The sequence below is a fragment of the Lytechinus variegatus genome, chromosome 8 (genome assembly GCF_018143015.1).
Source record: "Lytechinus variegatus isolate NC3 chromosome 8, Lvar_3.0, whole genome shotgun sequence".
In the NCBI taxonomy this organism is placed as follows: domain Eukaryota; kingdom Metazoa; phylum Echinodermata; class Echinoidea; order Temnopleuroida; family Toxopneustidae; genus Lytechinus; species Lytechinus variegatus.
The window spans coordinates 13,945,097-13,959,551 of NC_054747.1; positions in this window are offsets into that span (position 1 = coordinate 13,945,097).

A 14,455-nucleotide genomic window follows, 5' to 3' on the forward strand; every position below is an offset into this window, starting at 1 on the left:
GGGGGGGGGGGGGTAAATGGGGCGGAAATTTGTTTCAGCCATATTTTCCCCGATCGGCAGCTCGAAGATAATTTTTGTTTGTTTCTTTGAAGGGCCGGTAGCCTTCATTAGTTACTTCTTGGCTTTATTCTTATAAATTAATACATAATATCATAATCCTCATCTATATGATGCGAGCGCGAAGCGCTAGCTAATTTTGGGGAAAATTTTACGTATTTTTTCCTAAAATTTGAACTGATTCTGGGCAATGTTTGTTATCCTGAAAAAGACATGTATGCAACTTAACAATTACTACGAACGCAAAGCGCGAGGAGAAATGAACTGATGAAAAAGATACCTGTTAAAGTAGCATTTAACAATCAAATAATGCGAGCGCGAAGCGCGAGCTGAATCTTTTTGAAATTTTCACCCAAAAATAGGAAATTCTAAGCACTGTTTTTTTTTAACTCAAGCAGAATAGGTATATGAGTTAACAATTACAGCAAGCGCGAAGCGCGAGCGGAAAATTTCTAGATTTAGTTCTATAATATTTACTGAACGAGACACTCTATTCATGATTTGTAAATCCTAAAAAATATGAGTATTAATAATGCGAGCGCAAAGCGCGAGCAAAAAAAATTATACGTTTTAAACTGGTACCTGTTAAGGACTGCTTGCACTTAGCCATGAAGGCGTCACATATTTCAACAATCAAAAAATGCGAGCGCGAAGCGCGTGCTGAACATTTTCGAACCTTTTAAAGAAAGAATGGAAAATTTCAATCAGTTTTTGTAATCGTGAACATGTTAGCTATGTTTAAAGATTGATGCGAGCGCGAAGTGCGAGCAGAAAAAAAAATCGAGATTTAGACCTAAAAGTGGGCCACTCTGTTCATGTTTTGTAAATCATCAAAAGGATGAGTAATATGGGGTCTTCCTACATTAATAATGCGAGCACAAAGCGCGAGCAGAAAATTTTTGATATTGTGATCTGAAACTGGATAATGATTTAAATTAGAGAACAAGTTCGGTATCTGAATAAACATGCGCGAGCGTGTTTCATATTTAGACCTAGTATCTAGGCATTCTAAATACAACTTAATCATGAAAATCATGAAGCTTTGATAGTCCGATCTAAAAAAAAGACTCAATTTCATCTTTACATTTCCAGCACTTTGTAGAAAAATTGTAAGGTGGATATGGATCACACTTAAAAATGAGCTGATAATATTATTACTTTGAGTTTTGACATAGGTACGGGACATCCTTACAACATGCCATCATATGAAAATGATGACTATCTTCCCATTCATCTTGCTAAGCGCGAGATGAAACAAAGGGGCAATTTAATTATTAAATTGATATCATATTTATTAATGCCTAATGAGGGCGCGAAATGTGATGATATCATGGCATAAAAACTGGACATTGCACTTTTGTGATTATGAATAGGATGCATCAGTTTATATATTTTTAACCATTAATGCGAGCGCAAGTCGCGAGCTATAATTTTTGATAAACTGTCATGAAAAGGGGATTTTAAGTAGTTTGTTGTATAAACAATATTGAAACATTTATATAACTCGCCAATCAAAATGCGAGCGTGCAGCGCTCTAGCTGATGCGCCTTAACAATCAGAAGAGAAAAGGGATATTTTGAAAACTTTATGGAATACACGAAAATATAGGTACCTGATAAATCAAAATTTGTGAGCGCGTAGCGCAAGCAACAAATGTTAACATTCGAACCATAAAATTGACATTTTTACAGAGCACTTTTTAAAAACCAATTTGTAAATTACACAAAATAATGAAAGTTCGATTTCCCAGGTGAAATATGTGTTGTATATTGACTTCCAAACTTTATATTCGAACTCCACATTGAACAATATATATTAATCACCTAATAGGCAATGTGAGCGCGAAGCGCGAGTGAAAGTTTTATATAGTTGCACGAAAAATTCTTTTTATTTTCCAAGTATTCCCCTCATCTTATTTTATGCCTTCGTCGTCCTTCTCTTCCTTTTCTCCTCTCTTTTTTCTCCTTTTTCCTTCTTTCTTTCCCTTTTTTTCCTTTTTTTGCTCCGCCAAGAGGGGGGGGGGGGGGGAGTTCGGCCCCCTGGATCCGCCTATGGTGACAAGGGGCGGGAAAATATGACTAGCAAAAAAAGGTTATCATCGCCAAAGTAAGGTCATCTCGTCCCAAAATACATGTTTTATTTCGATTTAGAATGATGTATTTCTATGATTATCAAAGACCAAAATAGTAGGGGGACATATGATATTGTGTCCTCTTACTATTTTGAGTAGGTGGGACACGTCCCCCTGCCCCCCCCCCCTGGGATTTCCGCCCATGATGGAATATCAATGGGAGTGCGAAGCACGAGTGATTTCGGGGGGTTTCAATTTGGTTTAACTTCTCACCAGAGTAGGCCCTACTAGAATATTGTGAACGGGAGCTGTAGTTTCTTTACTGTTGTTTTAGTATACCCTTCAATATTATTAATGATAACCTCTAGGAAATATACAATCTCGACAAATCATCCTCATCAGTGGCGTATTTATTCAGCATGGGTGCAAGGGGGGGGGGGCGAGGGCACCAAGATTAAAAAAATAAATGAAATGGGAGGGGGGTAGACGTTAAACAAAATCTGAGATTTTATTCTTGAAAAACACATTGAGGTATCTCACAAGGCCTAAATAAATAATGAGAACGCAAAGCGCGATCTCATTTTTAAAAAAAGAATTTTCCTTATTTTATCCTGAAAGCCTAAGTCAGGGGCGGACCCAGCTTCCGCCAATAGGGGAGGGGTCATTTTTTTTCACCCATATTTTCCCCGATCGGCCGCTCAAAGTTGATTTGTCCAAGTGCCGTAATGAGCCAACAATTTCGAGGGGGCTCGATATGGCGTATCGCATAAAATTAATAAGAAGTTGGCAGTGAGCGAAGCGAGCAAGCAAATATGTTGACACTTTTATTACAAAAATACAAGGTCGTGATAGATTTTGACATAAAATTTGGAAAATAAAAGTATATCTCATCCTAATCCCTTTTCTTTTTTCTATATTTTTTCTTAGCCTTGATTCTCTCTTTTTTTTGTTGGGGGGGGGGGGCAAACGCCCATGTCCTAACAGTCATTTCCTAGATTTACTTTATAAGCAACTAAATGTGTTATAATCTCATTAGCCATATGCAAGCTAAAAATTAAATTTCATGTATATTGTCCTGAAAATTTAACATTCTGGGCAATGTTTGTGAACCTGAATAGGACGCGTATGTAACTAGATAATTACCACGAGCGCGAAGCGCGAGCAGAAATGTTTAATATTATGGACTGGTCGAAAAGTTAGTCATTAAGACGATACATATTTCAACGATTAAACTGTTTTTTTTATATTCCAGCCTAACAAGATGAGATTTCAAATTCCCCAATCGGACATTCGACATTCATTTCCATCTCTCTTTTTCTTATCTTTATTCCCCTCTTTTTCTCTTTTTAATATTATTTTCTTCTTATTTTTTCTTCTTCTTTTCCTTTCTTTTCTTTTTTCCATCTTCCTCTTTTTTTCTCTTTTCCCCATTACTTATCCCTCTTTCTTTTTCTTTCCTTTCCCCTTTTTTCTCTTTTAATTTTTTTCTTCTCTCCCTCCTTCCACTCTCTCTCTTTTTATTCTCTTCTTTTCCCCCTCTATCTCTCATTTTTCTTATCTTTCTTCCCATCTTCCTCTCTATTTAAATATTCTTCTCTTCCTTCCTTTTTTTTCTTCTTCTTTTTCCTCCTTTTCCTTTCTCCTAGCTTTCTTTTCTTCTCTTCCTTTTCCATCTTCTCTTTTTTCTCTTCTTTCCCCCTATTCTTCTCCCTTTTTCTTTGTCTTTCCTTTCCCCCTCTTACTCTCTTTTCTATTATCTTCTTTTCCCATCTTCCTCTCTCTTTTTATTCTCTCCTTTTCCCCTCTCCCCCTCTTTTTTGAGCGGGGGGGGGGGGGGGGGGTTGGCCGGTTGGGTGAGGCAGTTCCCACTCGCCCCCCCTTGGATCCGCACCTGATAGAACCCCATGGTCTCGTATCATTTGACCTTTGGACCTCTCGATGACATTTGATATATCTGATCATAATTTTACACGCACTGCGGACTATCGGACCCGCGGTCTATCGGACCCGCGGTCTATCGGACCCGCGGACTATCGGACCCGCGGTCTATCGGACCCGCGGTCTATCGGGATGTCCCCTGTCAGTATATATGAAAACGAAATAAGCTCGTACTTCGCGCTCGCATCTAATTGTTTGAGACACACAGCTTGTTAATAAAAACGCGCTTAGACTGTCCAGTCTTCAGGTCGGAATATCAAAAATTTTGAGCTCGCACTCATTATTTGATTGGTGATACTTTTCACGTTGCTATAATAAAATTTCGGCTCGAGTTTCGCGCTCGCATTGTTTACTTGGATACTTATCTTTGTTCATGATTATAAAAACTGCTCAGAATCTTCAGCTCTAAGGACATAAAATATCAAAGAATTTTAGCTCGGGCTTCGTGCTCGCATTATATATTAAGACCACATGAGATACCTTATCTTGTTTATAACAATAACAATTAACATACATTTATAACTTCAGTCTTTTTATAGGACTACCCCCTGAAAAACCAACAAAAAAATCAGATTATAGCGGCCAATCGAGAAAAATTTTAATGAAAATGTTTTTCGGCCCCCGGCCCCCCATTGGCGAAAGCTGGATCCGAGTGGCTGTCCCCCCCCCTCCTTCTCCGTGGGAAGAGGGGAGCATTTTCTTTTTAAGAGAGTACAGAAATCAGAATTTGATAGATGATTTAGATTTACTATAAAAATGAATGAGTATTCGGCCCATCTGAATTGCCAATGACCTTAAAAACGGGAAGAATAAAGGGAAATAGTTATTCTTGAACACTTTAAGAAAGAAGCCACTCCTGGATTTAATTTCCGCTTTAAAAAATCAGCCGCAAAAAAACACGCTGTAAAGAAATAAAGTATTACATAAACAACTTCAATCTGCATTCAATGAAGATAAAGGCCCAATGCAAGAAAATACCTAACTGAAAAAAAAATATTTTGAACTTAGGAAAGAGCAGCAGTTCATGACCCTATCACTGCCAATAAACGGCCATGCAAGATTGGTTTAAAAGCAATTCAAGTTTTTTTGTTAACCAGACAAGGGAATAAACCCAAAAAACTAAACGAATTGAAACATGAATCCCGGTACCTGTATTTTCTCCCTCTTGAGTCGGATCGTTGCTCGGTTTCAATGCCGGATATCCACTTCAAATCAACATTCGACTCATTTAAGAGCGGATCGTATTGCATCCTAATCACCCTGAAATATACCCGGATGTACACGTATAACACGACTATTCCAATAATTATCAGTGTTGCTCTTTATGGCGTCAGTTTGGGGATAAGGGTGTTTGTTCATTTATTGTGGTTTTTTTTTTGAAATTCAGGAAGGTAGGAGCCGTTTTAGGCGCCGTCCTATAAATTGAGACTTTAGTAGCAGGGGCAGATCCATTTTTTTCCAAAGGAGGGGGGGGGGGGGGGGGCAGAATTTTTATCAGCTATATTTTTCCCGATCGGCCGCTCGAAATTGATTTTTTTTTGTTTCTTTGAAGGGGCAGTCCTATAAGAGTCACGTCTTAGCTTAATTATTTCACGTATTTTGTCCTAAGCTTTAAACATTAAGGGCAATGTTCGTTATCCTCAGCAAGATGTGTATTCAATTTAATAATTACTGCGAGCGCTAAGCGCGAGTAGAATTTTTTAATTTACGTTTGGATCTGATCGAACAGGGACCTGTTAAGAACTGCTTGCAGCTGGCAATCAAGACGTTACATAATTATTTCAACAATCAAATAATGCGAGCGCGAAGCAGAAGCTGATTTTTTTTAATTTCTACCCATAGAATAGAAGATTTTAATCAATTTTTGTAATCGTGAATAGAATAGCTATAGAACTAAACAATTGATGAGAGCGCGAAGCGCGAGCGAAATTCGAGATTAAGACCTAAAAATGGGCCACCCTATTCATGTTTTGTAAATCATTAAAAGGATGAATGATCGGGGATCTTCCTACATTAATAATGCGAGCACAAAGTACGAGCAAAACATTCCGATATTGAGATCTGAAACTGGATGATAATTTAAATAGGGAACAAGTTGAGTATCTGAATCAACATGTGCGGACGTATTCATATCTAAACCTAGAATCTAGGCATTATTTTATCATGAAAATCAAGTGTGAATCGCTAGCTTAAAATATTTGATAAACTGTCATGAAAAGGAGATTTTAAGTAGTTTGTTGTATATATTGAGACATACATAACTCGCCAATCAAATTGCAAGCGTGCGGAGCTAGGTGATACGATTTGGCAATCAATTTTGAAAGCTTTGTGGAATACACGAAAATAATATGTACATGATACTAGTAAATAAAAATTTGCGAGCGCGCAGCGCGAGCAGAAAATGTTAATATTCAGACTATAAAGCTGACATTTTACAGAGCACTTTAAAAAAAATTTGAAAACCACACAAAAAATAATGAAAGTTCGATTTCGAGGTGAAATATGGTTTGTATATTGACTTTCAAACTTGAAATTCAAGCTGCATCTCGAAGAAGTTATGTAAATCACCTAACCGGCAATGCGAGCGACAATTTTATATAGTTGCATGAACGATTATTTCCATTTTCCAAGTCTTCCCCTCATCTTATTTAATGCACATGTCTTCCTTCTCTTCCTTTCTTCTCCCCTCTTTTACCTCTCTTTTACCTCGTTTATTTCTTTCATTCTTTCCTCTTTTTTCTCCGCCAAAAGGAGGGGACGGGCCCCTTGGATCCGCATTTGAGTAGGACCTGTGTTATTCTGAAACATCGACCTTAACCTATTCTGGAAAAAAAAAATCCACTGTAGTTCAAGGGCCGCGGAACGGTGGGGGAGGGGTGGGCTGTCCATATATACAAAAAATCTCACTCAGTTCTGACAACCATTTGTACACGGTTTGGAAACAGGGGAGGGGGGGGGGGCTAATTCCATCCCGGCAACCCCTCCTCCACTTTAAAAAACAGTTCCGCGTCTCCTGTAGTGGTATATTGATTCGTGGATGGGGCACAGACTGGACACCGCCCAACTTTCTAGAATTTTATACAATTATTTTCATTAATTCAACTTCAAGTTCAAACGCCATGAAAACTCATCATGAATATTGCATGAGACATGTAATGTCACTTTTTGTATTATTTTATCTTGTCATCATTGCAATCTCTGTATTTCATCGAATATTTTCATGAAAGGAATTTATCTTGCCGCTTGAGTTCAAAACCTTGTTAACACGAAAATGTGATTGCTTGATTTCTTCGATGGCTTCACTCGCAGGTTTAACATTGTCCAACATAACAGCTGGGAGTGGGGATGGGGGGTTCACAAAGATTTACCAAAAGTAGTTACCCGCAAGTCACACGCAAGTGTTGCATGGAACGATGTGACAGAGCCGTAAATCACACTGAATTAACCTTCGTGAAACAACCCCCCCCCGGTACCGTTTCATCAATCATCCGATAGATCGTGGGGCCAATTGCTTTTATCTATCATTATGTATGACAAATTGAAATTTTACCCATTATAAATCGCACTATGGATGGGAGGGGGGTGGGTTCTTGGGGGCCACGTTCCCCCCCCCCCCCCCCGAAAAAAATCACGATTAAGAAAATAACGAAAAATAAAAGAAAAAGGGTGAAATTTCGAAATGTTATGTCCTGATCTGTTGAAAAAAAAACTTTTTGCACAATAAAATGTAGGAATGCAGAGAAAAGGGGGTGGGGCCAAAGAAATAATAGTCAAAGGAAATAGAGATGTATTGCTAAAGCTGCAGAAATATAAATAACAGTAAATAAAAAACACATCGGTGCTTAACGGTAATATAATGATAATAATTACATTAGGTAACTTCTGCATCGAAGTTATAATGGTCCATTTTAAACTTCAATGTATAAACGAAAATGATGTCCACCTTATAATAACAGCAGTCCAAAGGGAAACGTGCACTATATTTCATATCTGAGGCCGAAGAGAATGAATTTGGCTATACTTTGACGCAAGGTTTTATAATGAATTAAAATTGATGTTTTACATAAGAAAGCGAAATTGCAGCATATTATAGGTATACACTGCAATGTGACAAACATTGCAGTGATTACGACAAAATGTAGACAAATAAATACCCCCCCCCCCCGCTGTTAGAAGTGCAGACGATGAAAGTTAAATGGCAGCATATCAGGGGAGTGTTTCATCAACATTTTCATCCGACAAGTTGTCAGATCTGACAACTTTTCTGGATTTTGATTGGCTGAGAAGCACTAATACTATGGTAACTGTCGGATAAAATGGGACTTGTCGGATAAAATGTCTGACAAGTCCTTTCATGAAACGCTCCCCAGGTATACACTGCAATGTGAAAAGCATTGCAGTAATTACGACAAAAAATGTAGACAAAGAAAAAAAAGAACCGCCTTTAGAAGTGCAGACGAAGGTAATGTTGTTTGCACACGATACTAGTTGCCGATGATATTTTTTTGCACACGACACTATTGAAGAAGACAATTCTGGGCTTTCATCAAATGAAATGGCCTATCAAGATCATCGTTGCATTGCATTGTGCTCACTAGATTGATTAGTAGCTAATCAGAATTGTTCTTTTAAATTAACGAGTATTCGCTCACCTGTGTGTTAAGGCCGAGCCCTGGTATCGGTTCCTTTTTAAGGGGGGGGGGGGGCTCATTGGTAACCTGCAATATGTTTTCATCGTTGTAAACCTAGTTGAGGAAGCCTAAAAATAACGAATTTCTCAGATTTTTTAGAATCCAAAAGCCTACTTAAAAAACAAACAAACAATAACAAAGCAACAAAAAACACAGCATGAAACTGAAGGGGGAGGAGTCATATGGCCTGCCTCTCTGAAACCTTGCGGTCATGGAGCTGCACCATCCTGACAAGGAATAGACCAGTTCGGAGTTACCTCATGGGCAGTGTCGGTTAAATGACCTTTTTATAACTATGATGGGCAGATTTTAAAGCAAGATATTACGTAAACATGCCTTACATAGCAGGATGCATAAATCGGGGCATAACTTGCATAGACGTGACAGAAGGCCTTTTCACACGTGATTCTTGAATCATCACTGTATTGATGGTTGCAATTCGGCCTCAGAATCATCGGACCTTTTCACACGCTCACTCGAAAACCATGAAAACTGTGATTTGAATTCGAATTCCCGATTAAATGCGGTATGTGTTTTTGGTGACTTGTCAATCAAAGCACAACATCGCAAATAAAAACTACGATGAGTGCAATATCTCCGGAAGTGCTTGAAAAGACACATAAGCTCCGCCCCCCAAAATGTCAAGCCTTTCACATGTACGATTCGCCACGTAACTTGGGTGAAACCTAACTGGAATTCACCTCCGGTGTAGAATTTTAATTCATTATTGTGATAAGCGTTCGTAATACTTGGTTTCACACGTGCTATAAAAAAAACGTCATTGGCCTTATTTTTCAGTGGAATTACGATTTTCTTATAGCACAGTGTGAAAGGACGATAAAATAGCATATAATGAGGGGGTTACTTGGTAAACTGAATACCAGAACGCATTTAAAAAACCAAATTCAAAAGAATATAGGAATAATCAAGACATCAAAGTTGATGCTTATCTCATTAAATATTAAAGCGCCATGTCAGTTTAATATGAATGAGCTTCTGATCATGCGCAGAATGGAAATCCGAACTGGCTTCTTGAGGAGCGACTTTTCACTTTTCGCTTAAATCAGTACGCCGTTGGAGGTTTTTGTCACTTGTGTCATTTGGCAAGCAATCGTTAAGTTTCATCACTAGCTAGCAACAGGCAACGGAATTCAAACGAAGAAGGGTTGATTTATTTTCGACAGGAAAAGCAATTTCGAAGTTTAAGAAAACGGGAGAGCTAAAAGCCATGGCGGGCAACCTCCATCTACTTTTCTTATCTTTAATCTTCGGAAATAAAGGGTGAGAGTCCACAATCTTGGTAACATTGGAATTGAAAATGTTTTAGCTTACTACTTTCGCTACCTTCGAAGTATAACTTTTTATAATATTTTCGTGATGCCAGCTTTAATTTTTTCAAGTACCTATTCTTTGGAATAATTTACCTTATTCTTTAAAACATGCCGAACCTTCAATTCATTCAAGCGTTATTACAAATTACATCTTTTAAGTTTGTATTCTTAATTTGCTCACAAGTATAATTTCGCTATTTTGAAAGTACGAGTTAATATTTGTTTTCATTTATGTTATCTGTATTCTTCTTTTTTGTCTTAGATGTTGGGTCGACGTTCTGTCTGCTCTTTTTTGTTGGCCTCTCATTCTCATAAATATCTTTTTTGTATGTTTTTACTTATGTATTTTATGTATATTTTTAATGTTTTTTTATGGAGAATGTAAATTAATTGAATTGAAATTGTTTACCTATATCTTCAGAGCATTATATCGATGCCTTTCGCCCCCCCCCCCCAGTCTTTCATTTTGCTGGATCTAGATCACAATTAGTTTCGATCAGTTCTTGTTTTCTTCCTATAATGTTCATTGGTTTAAATTGTATAATATTTTTATAGACATCTTTAACTATTTGCACGCTGAATTAATTTTGGGGGATAATAACGACAATTGTTTCCATCTTATTTTATTTCATTGAAGATATCCACATTGCACCATTGATACTTATTATTATCATTACATAGATGTTATCCAAGAACTATAATTGCCTTTTATTAGCTTATTTTATTTGAAGGTAGGGGAGAAAACTAATTATTATGATTACGAATGTGCAAAATTGCAACATCAGCGCGAAAAGGGCAAAAAGAAATGCAACTTCTTTTGTAAACAGGCGTGAAAAGGGTTGGATCCGGATTTGGGCACATGCAATTGTTTTCGATCAAAATTTCTTACAAGCTAGAAAAAATGTCTCATGTCCATTAAAGGTAGACCAATCAGTGTTCTTTTGATAGGTCTACTCATAAGTTACATTTATCAAACGATGCTATAAACTTAAATCCTATGACATTGTATGAGTATCATAATGAACGAGAAATGGAGAATTGCGAGACACCGGGAAAGTGTTTGATGAAGGGCCTGCCTCAGGTTACACACGGCAATACTTGCTATACACAGATATAGTGTTAATACTACTTAGCCTATCAAATCAAAGAATTGTCAAACCTGAAAAAAGAGATTCGGATAAAAAGTTGATGAATCACTCCCCAAAGAGTTCGTTTCATGAACATTTTCTTGTCTGACAGGTTGTCGGCTCTTATAACTTTCCTTGAATGTGATTGGCTAATGAGGAGCACGATTAAAGTGGTAACTGTTCACTGTAAGAGAAAATTATTGGGTTAAGTTTTTACTACTACAAGGGTAATTATATGTCCAACTAATTTTGGACAGTATTTTACCAAATGCTGGAAGCATATTGTCCATGCAATAAGGTTGAAAAATAAGCAGCAACTACTTTTAAAATGTGCAAAATTTTCATTACACTGGATGAATAATAAAGGCCAAAAGGAATGCCCAATTTTGGCTGGACACATAATTACCCTCATGGAGCACTTTTACCCAATATTTTTTAGAGTATCGGATAAAAAATCCGACATCATTGTCCATCCCTTGTGAAAACGGTCCCCATAAAATTGTGTTCCATAAACTTGTGTGAAAAGTCAAGAATACCTTTAGCAAAAAGTCAGGAACAATTTTAGCAAAATATTCCCTATCATTTATCTGCGTAATTTTCTACTTTACTACATTCATTACAGTTTTCTAGTTGTAGCACAAGGAACAGCTAATGGTAAGTAATTAACTCGTTTAAATATATTGAAATTTAATCATTTTAATGTATGTATGACCACACAACCTTGAGATACTACACTCTAAATGCAAAAAAGCTAATCAGGTCCCCGTCCCGGTGCCCCGTCTTACAAAGAGTTACGATTAATCCGATTAATCGCAAGTATAGACGGCCAGCATCAACAGGTATTATTCATATTTGTTCAAAATATTTTCTAACTATGATGGATATTCATGCATTTATTGTTTTCTGGAAAATTCACTGTGCTTCTCTTTATTTAAAAAGGACATTGTGCAAACTTCCTATATTGCAAAAAAAAAATTATGACATGGATGGATTTCCAGAGTTACAATTGAATGGACCAATCGTAACTCTTTGTAAGACGGGGCCCAGGTCCCCAATTACACTCCTCTCAAAGTGACACGAGGGACTGACCGTTTTTGGAGTGGGATTTACATGATTTTGAGAGTAGCTTTACCTATTTATAGTGAAAATGTAAAAAAATACATACCCTTTACTCCAGAAGGAGCTATAATGCACTCTCGAAAGATGTGAATCAAACTGAAAAATGACTGGTCCCTCGTCCCACTCTGAAGGGAGTGTGATTAATTAGGACCAGGGGTCCGTTGCAGAAAGAGTTGCGTTTAACCTGTTGAAAGCAAACCAATAAATCAATCGGAAGTCCCAAACGCGCGCTGTTGATTGGTTGAAAATGAAGTTGCGCCTGATTTTAAGAGTTGCGATTGATTGCAACTCTTTCTGCAACGGGCCCGTGATTAGCTCTGTTGCGTTTAGAGCGCAAGTTAAATATGTTACATCCAATTTGAATGACGGTTTCAGTAATATACTTGATTGACTTTTATTCAAATTAACTTTACGTTGTGGTCTATCGTACCATCATTAATCAAAACTCAAACTGAAATGATTGGCTAACGTGATTGGAACCAGCCAACATTGATGATTTCGATAAGTTTGCCCGATTTCCTGGTCTAAATGAGCAAAAATTCGTATTTCGTGATAGAATAAAATTCAACAATTATACTCTCACTACCATTATCATCATTACCATCCCTAAATCCTCGATGTCCTCCCTTTAATTTGCAATCGTCACTTTCACTACCATCGATCTGCATCATCATAGAGTAACGAAGCGATGGCGTTAGTTGCCATGGTGTCATGGCGACTTCGTTCTGACCAAAATGAACCCGGGGGCCGTTGCATAAAGCTGTTCGTAAGTTACGATCGACTGGGAATCCTTTCTTACCCGCTGAACTATTGCATATTATTTTACGATTTACCACAAGAAAAGATCACCAGTCGTTCTTAAAGTCGATTTTAACTTACGAACAGCTTTATGTAACGGCGACCTGTTATGACTCTCAGAATGATGGTAACAACCAGGGACAAAAATCACAATTTATTGCAAATACAAATGTGGATAAATGCAGCTGCGATTCGCTTAAGAACGAGCGGGGTATTTGTCATGATATCGTGACGTCACACTTTGGTACTCAATTGTCATAAAAATCCTCATAATTAAGTAGTGTTCACACCACGGCGCACAACGAATTCAAGAACATAGAATATATATTATAAATACCATTCATGACAAAGCGCAGCCAAGAGGTCTTTGTCGTAAATTGGTAAATCAAAATGGCTTTTTCGTCCTGGAATTCGGACAAAGTTCACATTTTGTTAAATCAAAATAGCAGTTTCGTCCTGGACTTTGGAAAAATGACACATTTGATTTTTTTGTCTAATCCGAAACTTATGACGAAACTACTGTTCCGTTTGACCAATTTTGGGCAAAGACCGTCTCCCAGTTGTTCACTGTGTTTTCACGGAAATTTTCAATACATTTCATGTGTTCTAGAATTCGTTCTGGGTGGCGATGCGTAAGCTCGCTGATTCTATTATGTTTCTGATTTCTGTTTATGGTAACTCCCGTAGGAACTCGACAGGACACCATTTTGTTGGTAACGCAAAGCTGGTGTATAAAAAATTACTTAGGAAAAGTTTTACGTCTAGGTTATTCAGTCATGGTGGCTGACCTTACAGAGTACCGAAGTGATGACGTCAGTTTCCATGGTGTCATGGCGGCCTGGTTCTAAACAAACAAACCCGCCGAATGAAAGCCTACGTTTCTCATAGAACAAAATGTCTGCTGTCGGAAATTGATCGCTTGCAACCCATTTTTCATACGAGCCAAAGTTATTTGCAAATAGAAATGTGTACAGACGATCGTCAGCTGCGACTCTGTTTAGAACCAGCCCGCCTTGACACCATGGCAACAGTACTGACGTCACACTTCGGTACTCTATAGACGACAGATATTACCATTGAAGGCAATGGCAGAGTGGGGATTCGAACTCATCACCTTGCGATTTTGAGTCCAATTCTCCAACCACTCGACCACACTACCCATGTGGTCCTTACATTTTGCTGGTAAACGCAACCAATTACGTATAGAGGACATTTTACATCTAGGTTAATCAGTCATAGTGGCTGACCTTACAGAGTACCGAAGCGATGACGTCAGTTTCCATGGTGTCATGGCCGCCTGGTTCTAAACAAACGAACCCGCCG